Below are 9,611 nucleotides of genomic sequence, written 5' to 3' on the forward strand. Positions count from 1 at the left end.
ACTCCCTTGGTAGACCAGGCTGGCCTCGAACTCACAGAGATCCGCCTGCCTCTGCCTCCCGAGTGCTGGGATTAAAGGCGTGCGCCACCATGCTTTCTGAGGATTCAAACTCAGGTAGTTAGGCTTAACAGCAAGCACCTTTACCTACTAAGCCATCTCATTGGCCCCATCTTGGATCCTTTAAAGAGAACATGCCCATATAATGAGTAGTAATCCAAATATTCTTGTGGTTTTTCTTACAACTGAATTGCTCTAAAACTCAACACAACAACAAAAATCCTATTCATGAGGCTGGAATTTAGCTCAGTGGTAGAAATGTACACAGTAAACACAAGGGCCTGGGTTCAGACCCAGCACTGGTAGAAAAAGAAAATCAGCTTATCATTTTACTATAAAAGATAAAATCTTCGAGCCGGGTGGTGGTGGTGCACACCTTTGGGAGGCAGGCGGATCTCTGTGAGTTCGAGGCCAGCCTGGTCTACCAAAGCAAGTTCCAGGACAGATTCCAAAGCTACAGAGAAATCCTGTATTGAAAAACCAAAAACCAAAACCAAAACAAACAGAAAAACTTCTTCATAACTAGACCTTATGAACAAAGCTATCCAGATCTCTTCAAAAACATTTTCCAATAAAATGAATGTTTTAAGAGGGAAAACGTCCTGCCAGTCTAACTCTTCACCAGTTCTGTGCCCAAGGTATTATTATTAAGACACAATTTACCAAAGAATAATTTGCTTTTACAGACCCATGCACATACACCAAACAGGCTCTTCCAGTCATGGGAATAATGAAGAGAAATAGGATGATCAAAGTTGAGCAGCCTCACATCCCATGTGACCTTATACAGTAGCAAAGTTCCCAGCAACTGGCATTTTACAATCATTTTATAACCAATAAACATGGGTGTAGCACAAAGACCTCTTTCTCTTTCTCCACTTTTTAGCATCACCCACAGTAAAATGATAATTCCAAACCGTAGGCTATATGAGCCTTTGGATGTTAAGACAATAAGAGGTGGAGGCCAGATGCCACTGGGCCCTTTTCAGACCCAGATTAAATGCCCAGGAAACACCCAGAACTCTGGGGAATTCCAATCTGCCTTCATTTTAAGATTCTCAGGAGAGGGCTGATGGTTCATCAGGATGAAAAGAACCCATTTCCTCACAGGCAACTCAGTAGAGAACCTGTGGTCAAATCTTGGCCCTCACAACAGAAGCTATAAGTTACATTTCCCTGAACAACTGACACAGTCCCTCCCTGAGCTATCCCTGCCCACCCCAACTACTGACTCAGCACGCTCCAATCTCAATTCTCTCTCTCTCTCTCTCTCTCTCTCTCTCTCTCTCTCTCTCTCTCTCTCTCTCTCTCTCCCCCCCTCCTCTTCTCTCTCCCTCTCTCTTTCCATATATCTCTGGTCTGTGTACCGCTTGAGTTGCATGCCTGGTGCCGGAGGAGGCCAGAAGAAGGCATTAGATCCCCTAGAACTGGAGTTACACAGGTGTGAGCTGCTATGTGGGTTCTGGGAGTGGAACCAGAGTCCTCTAGAAGAGCAGCCAGTGCCCTGAACCTCTCAGCCATCTTTCTAACCCACCAATCTTGGGGATGCACAGAGACCCTCTTCACAAAAGGAGTCTCCCTACAGGTTTATGAACACAATCCTCAGGCCTGAAACCAAGGCCTGCACAGAATTAAAAAGTTTCAAGAAAGGATTGTTAGGAGAGAAAAATCCTTACAAAACCTGGTCACCCAAAGTTGCTATGTTCCTCCACAGATGCATGTCTTATCTGCAGCTCCAGAGGAACTGTACAGATCACCACCCTCACCCTGCACTACCCAAAAGAAAGTCAGGACCAATCAGAACTCTTCTAGTGTTCTATCCAGAAAAAAAAAGACTGCTGTCTCTGTCTCTAGGAAGGCTTCAAAGCAAAAGGGATAAATGACTAAGTGGAGCAAAAACAAATAGCAAAAAGATCCATTACTATTGCTCGCCTCATCAAACTAAAGTCCTGCTAATGGAATATCCAAAGCAGTGGCCTTTGGCCACTCTAAGCAGCTGTTAAGAGTGTCCACAGATAGAGACATTTGATTGTTTGAGCTCTTGGGGCCTGAAGGCAGGCCATCCTGGGGTCAAATCTCAGCTTAGTCACATGCTGACCGTGTGGCCTCACACAGATAATTGTTAACACTCTAAGTTTCGGTTTTCTCGTAAGTAAAATGAGGGTAATAATTGCATCTACCTCCTAGGACACTTTGTAAAGGTTAAATGTCTGGTGTTTAGAAAACACATTAAAACTAAATACTAATACAGTATTACTATTATCCTGAGAGAGCTACACAATACAGTCTTACATCTTAAACAAGGCCATGGTAAATTTTAACTTGTATGTAAAATTATATTTACTATTTGGGCATGTTTAAATACATGGAACATCAAGTCAAACATACTGAATGATTTGTCATTTATCTAATAGGGTTTTTTGTTTTGTTTTGTTTTTGATTTAGGGTTTTTCTGTGTAGCCCTGGCTGATCCAGAACTCACTCAGTAGATCAGGCTGGCCTCGAACTCAAAGAGATTGGCCTGCCTCTGCCCCTGAGTGCTGGGACTAAAGGCGTGTGGCACCATGGTCCAGTTCTAATATAGTTTCTTTAGAAATCAAAAAGCTTCTTAGTCGAGTGATGGAGGCACACATCTTTAATCCCAGCTCTTGGGAGGCAGAGGCAGGTGGATCTGTCTCTGTGAATTTGAGGCAAGCCTGGTCTACATAGTGAGTTCCAGGACAGCTAGGACTGTTACACAGTGAAACCCTGCCTTGAGAGAAAAAAGAATTAAAGAGTTTCTTCTCCCTATCCCTACCCCCAATAGGATTCGCCAAAACTGGCCTCTACTTCCTGAGTGCTGGGATTATAGGATTGTAGCACCACACCCGATTTATGGAGTGACGGTATCAAACACTAAACTTCATGCACGCCACCTGGCCCATCGCATCTGCCTGAGAACCTCTGCTGACCAGGCCAACCCATCCTTTACCTGCTGCTAACCACCAAAAGCTCCTTTGGCCTGTCCCTCAGCAGTTGTCTCTCTCTTTGCCATTTTTATAAAAACAGCTCTCACTACCTGTCAAAAATGAAGGTGACCTATCATACCATGAATGTCAAGGGCAAGAATGTTTCCTCAGTGTTGTAAGTAGCTCAACAGACTGTGTTTTGATTTGCAAAATAGCCATTTGCAACATCTGTCCCAAGGCAACAAGTACATTCCAAACACTTCAACTAGAATTCAGGTTTCGAATCATTGCCTTCTGTCTTATTTTTCTAGGGAGAGTCTGAGCTCACCTTTTCCATGTCTCTCATCCTGCCCCCATATTGCTGGGTCAAAAAGACCACCCCGGTATCCCCCTCTGAAAGCATGGGTCTGGCACAATGGAGTATCCTAAGAGGAGAAGACCCCACTGTCCAAAGACTCTGGGATAATCCGCTTATCTTTCACCTTAAGTAAGCTAAGCTAGCAGCAATAGCCTTTCTAGACTCGTTCACCTTCCTCCTGTACAAACTTCTCGGTCCCCAACCTCACCCAACACCCCCGCCCCAAATCACAATCCGTGCATCTGATCAGGAATTGGCCAGTGATTCTGCGTCTCTCATTTCTCCCAATGACCCAAAGAATTTCTCCTTTGTACATTGAGGTCAGGGGCTAGACCAAGTACTCTTGTGCAGTTTATCATCCTAACTACCCACTTTCCTCATGGCAAAACACACTTTATTTATCCACGCAATGCTGTTGAGTATCTGATGCAGAGCAGTAGAGCAGTGTCGTCTTGGTGAGGACAAACTGTAAGGGACCGTCCCTCAGAGTTCATCTTCTGGAGTGAGAAGCATGGCGACACAGTAAGACACAGGAAAGAAACAATGTTCCGAGGAGAAGGGCTTATAAGATTTTAAAACGATATTATAAACCCACTATTATAAACACTACCAACACCCCAAAACTGAAAGAGCAATTTTCAATACCTCTCCCTTCTCCCCATCTTATTTTTTAACCACATCTTTACCTTACATAATATCTTTTTTTTGTTTGGTTGGTTTTTGGTTTTTTTTTTTTTTTTTTGGCTTTGAAACAGATCTTTCTGCTCTGCCTACTGGGAATTTTACAGGCAAGCATCACATGTGGCCTTTACATAATTTTTTTTAAAAAGTATTTATTTTATGTATATGAGTGTTTCAACTGCGTGTATGTCTGTGCACTGGGTACAGGCTGGGTGACAGAGGAGGTGAAAAGAAACCATTGTATCCTCTGGAATTGGAGTTACAGATGTTTGCGAGCCAACACATAGGTTCTGGGAATTAAACTAAGGTCCTCCGGAAGAGCAGCCAGAGCTCTTAACTACTGTGCCTTCTCTCCAGCCCTGCCATTTCTTAAATCTGTGTTCACCACTCTGCATTTATGGTTAATCCAAGCCCTAAAGAAAGAACACTCCTCTTCTGTAGTTTTCACCCCATCTCTCCAGTACTCACAACTAATCTGTGATTTCTGGATTCATAAATCATTCCAACTTGTTCTCTATCCTGACTGATCTCTTGAACAGTCCTAAGGTGCCCTCTTGTATCACAGAACAGCCCCACCAAATCCCCTCAAGTGTCCCGCCCCCTCCCTCAAGTGCCCCTCCTCTCACAAACAGCAGCTGGAAAGAGTCTGAACTTAGTACTGGGTGTGATCTTTAAGTCCTGCACTTTCCAGAGTTTACACACCTAACAACTTTCGGGTCAGATAGTAGGAACATGTTCGAAAATAAAATTCGAAAAGCTGTATCCAAAAGGGAGAAGAGCAGCACAGACAGAAGTCATAAGATACTGTGTGTTTGGGAAGATACAGAGGACGACCTATGCATGAGCAATGAGTTCAAACAGGGAGGGAAGCAAACAGGCAAAGAAAGGGCAGCAAACCCTTAAGTGTAGGTGAGGCTTGAGTCACGGTGGCTCTTTCTGCAGGAGTACATGAGGCAGGAGCCCAGCAGAAACAACCAACTTTCTGCCTCAATCAGACTGCACGGGAGAAGGTGGAAGAGAAAGCAAGCTCAATCATTTAGCTAACAGTGAGGAGAGGATCAGAGAGGCCCAGTAAAAAGATCCCTGAAATCACAAGACCAGGGCCGGAGGGGCTTGGGCAGGCGTGGCGAGTCACCTAACCTCCCCGGTCTCAGCTTTCTCATTTGTAAACTGAAGCAGTTGAACTGGCTGACCTCAAAGGTCCCTCAGTACCAAACTAAACCAACTGTATATTATTTCTCCCATTAAAACATTCATCATGGCAGGAAAATAGGGGGGGGGGGGGTGCCCCTGCGGTCTCTTTATAGTTTTTTCTTCCTCATCTTCAACTTTCTGTTTCCTAAACTTACTTCAATTATGTGCCTCCCACATCACAAATTCAATACTTTCCTATAGAATTTCACTAATGAATTAAGTTTAAAAAGGAATTGATTACAAGAGGGGGGTGTAATTAAACGCCCTTGCTTCACCTTTCTGGGACCAAAACATCCATCTGTCTCCGTACTCATCATGAGATTTTGGTTATGATTTTCGAGTCCTCCAAGAAATGTGTACATTCAGCGTTGGCACCATACATACACAGCTTTAAGGTAAAATACATGTCCGTATATGCCATGAAGTGTAAATAACCAGAAGGGTTAATTTCCTTCTTTTCAATATTACCCACTAAGGCCTGGGACGCGGGGAATAATGCTGAAAACACGTTTTTGTGTTTTGTTTTGTTTTGTTATTTGTAAAGTATGTACTTGACAATGCAGCTCGCTGAACCGGGCAAAATTCTTGGCACTGACTTTTTCACTGAAGGCTAACATTTCTTATGATGCATCCAGAAGCCCTAGAGCTCCAGGAAAGGCACCAAAACCAGCAAACACGGATGCAATTTCATTCTGCTCCAATTTGAGCCCGTGCCCCAGAGTCAGACAGAGCAGTCATACAATTTAAGAGCTACACAATAGTTCAGAAAGCCTCGTCAAACAGCCAGGCAAAGTTTAAACCAGAAAACTTGGTACCCCTCCCTTCCAAGATGCCGGGTATCACGACGCGCTTCCCGGGCAGTGGTTTAAGCAGCTACACACGGGAGTGACTTCACACCTGAGCGCCAGACTACCCCTCAGGGCAGGAGCGCGCCCGCAGGTGAAGGAGACGCCCGGGGAGAGGAACTGAGCCACACGCCGGTCGCCGCTAAGCCAAGCACGGCTTTCCTGCACCGCCTCCCTCTCCCGCCCTTTACCCGCGTGCGCGTCCGGGCACCCGGTACCTGCGGCGGTCGTCCAGCAGCTCTCGCCCAGATCCCGGCGCCCGCTCGTCCCCTCCGCTGCGGCTACCTCTTGCCCGCCCGCCTCTTAGCCGCCGCGCTCGCGTCACTGCGCGTGCTCGGCCCGCACCCCCGCCCGCACGCTTGGAATCCACTTGCCGGGTTTTAGTTGCTGCACCCAAGGGAGAGGCCGCCAGACCTTTAGGTTTAGGTGAAAGGAGACTAGCAGGAGCAGGGGAGGATTAGGAGAGGTGGTCAGGTGCTGCAGGAGCATCGTCCCTGCTCCCCACATTTTACCAGCCCAGTTTACAACTATCTGCACCCCTGCAGTGAGTTTAGCACGGTGATTCTCAAACAAGGGGTCATCGGGATCACCTAGAGGCGTTATTCAAACAGCTCTCAAACCCAGAGTTTTCAGTGTGTCTGCGGGTTTCTAATGTGCTCTCAGGAAGCTGGTGCCACTCAGTGTGCGTATCACTTTTGAAAACCGCAGTAAAAAATTCTTTCTTCCTTTTCCCCTTTGGAGAATTCAGATAATCCTTCCTCTTCATTTAATGGCCACACCTATTTGAAATAAATAACCAAAGCCCATACTCAAACAAAGGTGCAATCTTTTTCTAGAACATGTGAGTTGAGCAAATGGAATGCAGCTTCAAGAGTTCTTGTATACTTTGCTGGTAGCTTAATCCATCGCTGTGCACGGTTCCATGTCATCCCTTTGCTGCCCTTTGATCAAAGGACCTATGTGCCCCTTAGCATCTAGTCTAGAACTGATACCGGCGATCAGGCCGGTAGGAATACAACTTGAGAAGGTGATTGAGATTGTCCAAGAGAAGTGGATGAGTAAATAAATGTGGAAGTAGACCAAAGAGGAGTGAGAAAAGGATTTTTCTCTGCCTAGAAAAACTCATAACCTAAAGTCTCATAAACTTAATGTTTTTATCTGAGCTTCGATAGACAAGAGGAATTGTATTCTCACAAAGAATTTACTTAAACTAGACATGTATGTACAACTTGACCAAGCCACACAGCCATTTCATTCTTAGCTATTATCAAAGGGAAATAAAAATAGATGATCACACAAGGACTTAGTAGAGCAGTGTTCTATAATAGTCAAAGTCTGGAAGGAATTGGCTTGTAGCAGGTGAATGAAAACCAACTGTGCTACATCAGTACAATGGAGTACTACTTGGTACTGAAAAAGAATGACCTAGTCAAAGGCTTCAGTACAGATTGCCATGCCCTCCTCCGCCGGGAGGGAATGGGGAAAAGGCAAACCCACAGAGACACAAGGACAGAAAGAAGCTGAGACTGGATGATCTGGGCTCCAGAATGGAAAAGCCACAGCACCCTGGAAGCTAAGTGTATTTATTACATATAGTTGAACGGGATTGGGGGTTATTGCATGTAGCTGAAGGAGGCAGGCTTAGGGAATCCCAGTAGGAGAGCGGTCTCTGCAGGGAGGAAGTTTTCAGGCAACAAACATGAGGGGGCAGAAAGCTATGGTGGCTCAACCACACTATCAATGCTTGTAAATGGGCCACAGGAAGACTTTGCTATTCCTTTGTGTCTGACCTGGGGAAGGTTTTGCCACCTCCAGAGGGCTGAGATATTGGGGTCTTTAACATGGCCAACCTCTGTCAAAAAAATACACATTCACTAGGGACTTCATTAGCTCCCTATAGTAGATAAATCTCAAAATCATAATGCTGAACTGAAGAAACCAAAGAGAGAATACATAGTGTATGTGAAGTCGAGCCTAAAATGACAAAAAAAAAAAAAAAGTCAGTAATTGCCTGGGCCAGAAATGGAGAAAGAAAGGACTGCAATAGAATAATGACAATCTTTTGTGGGGTCACAGAAATGTTCTCTATGTTGATAATAATAAAGACTTTCATGGGTATATGCAAATACCAAAGCTAAAATGGATACTTTACATAATATTCATTTTCTAAAAATTATTGCCCAATAGATTTGGAAAGAAAATAATAATCAAGCACACTTATAGTCTTTATTTATAGTAAAAATATTAACCAAGGTAAGTCCATGAAAAGATGCAAAACCTAAATATGACATCACTTGATTTGGAGGGAGGGCAAAAGAATCTCATTCCCCCTAAAGGAAGGTAAAATAATTCGTTTTTAATCATTTGTAAAGTAACTAGCCCCAAGACACAAGTTGTTGATGATAAAAACCCAAGTATTTCCCAGAAGTTTCTCACAAATCTAAAATAGCAGGGTATATCATTAGAGGTGCACATGATTATAAATGAAATTGTAAGCGGGCCTATAATCCTAGCTACTTGAAAAGCTGAGGCAGGAGGATTACAAATGAAAGACCAGCTTGGACAACATTAGGAGAAACATAACATAAGGAGAAACATAACAAGAAACTGTGCTGCATCCCAAGTACAAGGAAGGTAAAGAGGAAGGGAGAAAACAATTGTCTGCTCAACTGACTATATATATCACCACCAATCAAACATAAAATTTTCAAACTCAGGGAGAAAGTTGGGCATGATGATACATGCCTTTAATCTCAGCAATGGAGAGGCAGGCAAATCTCTGTGAGTTCACGGCCAGCTTGATCTACATAGTAAGTTCTAGGACAGACAGGAGACCCTATCTCAAAGAAAAGAGAAAAGAAAAGAAAGAAAAAAAGAAAGAGAGAGAGAGAGAGAGAGAGAGAGAGAGAGAGAGAGAAAGAGAAGGGAGAGAAAGAGAGGGGGGTGGGGAGGAAATGCCTCATTGAGATTTGGAAAAAAATTAAGCAAGGAGGTTCCAGGTCAAAGCTCTCTGCTCAGATCATATTTGCTAAAATTACTCTGCTGAGAATTTAAAGATTAATCATTTATAGTAGTTAAAGTCGTGCCTGTAATCCCAGTACTTGGAAGGCAAAGCAAAATCAAGAGTTCTAGGCCAGTCTCTGCTACACAGCAAGTTCAAGGCCTGCGTGGGCCACATGATACCCCATCTCAAATAAAAACATAATGGGGGGGGTGGAGAATGACTGAAGTAGTAGTCTTTGTAGCAAGAACTCACAGGGAAGAGATGCTGTACTTAATAGCACGAGTATACTGTGTTTATAGTAACCATGAGCTGGAAAGATAGCTTAGTGGTTAAGAACATTTGTTGCTTTTGCAGAGGACCCAGGTTTGATTCCCACTACCCACATAGTAGTTCACAATCATTTGTAACTCCAATTCCAGGAGATATGATGTCTTCTTCTTCTCTTTTCAAGGCACAAAACATACACACTAATTCATAGACATACATGCAGATAAAATACTCATCCACAAAGTAAAATGAATAAA

The 9,611-nt window shown here is 43.9% G+C and overlaps 1 protein-coding gene across 1 annotated transcript in view; it reads right to left on the reverse strand.

Annotated features, from left to right (window-relative positions):
* Pls1 (plastin 1) overlaps window positions 1-6,369 on the reverse strand; it is a 98,438-nt gene extending 92,069 nt beyond the window's left edge. Inside the window, exon 1 of the mRNA XM_013353574.2 lies at window positions 6,302-6,369. The gene's annotated coding sequence lies outside the window, so the exon portion shown is untranslated. The remainder of the gene's footprint in view (window positions 1-6,301) is intronic.
* Window positions 6,370-9,611: the final 3,242 nt, after the last annotated feature.

The sequence above is a fragment of the Microtus ochrogaster genome, unplaced genomic scaffold (assembly GCF_000317375.1).
Source record: "Microtus ochrogaster isolate Prairie Vole_2 unplaced genomic scaffold, MicOch1.0 UNK12, whole genome shotgun sequence".
NCBI classification, from domain to species: domain Eukaryota; kingdom Metazoa; phylum Chordata; class Mammalia; order Rodentia; family Cricetidae; genus Microtus; species Microtus ochrogaster.